Genomic DNA, 749 nt, shown 5'->3' on the forward strand with positions numbered 1-749 from the left:
TGTGATGTTACATCTCATAGGATACACTGGAGACTCTGCACACAGCACACAGATAGTATAGACAGGCAGTGTGATGTCACATCTCATAGGATACACTGGAGACCCTGCACACAGCACACACAGATAGTATAGACAGGCAGTGTGATGTTACATCTCATAGGATACACTGGAGACTCTGCACACAGCCCACAGATAGTATAGACAGGCAGTGTGATGTTACATCTCATAAGATACACTGGAGACTCTGCACACAGCACACACAGATAGTATAGACAGGCAGTGTGATGTCACATCTCATAGGATACACTGGAGACTCTGCACACAGCACACAGATAGTATAGACAGGCAGTGTGATGTCACATCTCATAGGATACACTGGAGACCCTGCACACAGCACACAGATAGTATAGACAGGCAGTGTGATGTTACATCTCATAGGATACACTGGAGACTCTGCACACAGCACACACAGATAGTATAGACAGGCAGTGTGATGTTACACATAGTAATGACAGTAATTGATACTTTTGTTGCATTTATTATCTTTATTATTAGATTTCCATCTTGTACATAACATAATAATGCAGGAAGTATAAATACAGAATATTTTGGGGTTTTAGTACAAAAGTTTTGGATCATTAGAGTTGGATAAAAAATATCCACAGACCCTGCAGTGTAACATGTACAGGTCTCCGGGTAAGTGCTGCAGTTTGTTCCTCCAGAGCTGCTCTTCTCTGTGACTTACTGTA

This window comes from Engystomops pustulosus, chromosome 7 (genome assembly GCF_040894005.1).
Source record: "Engystomops pustulosus chromosome 7, aEngPut4.maternal, whole genome shotgun sequence".
Taxonomy (NCBI): Eukaryota; Metazoa; Chordata; class Amphibia; order Anura; family Leptodactylidae; genus Engystomops; species Engystomops pustulosus.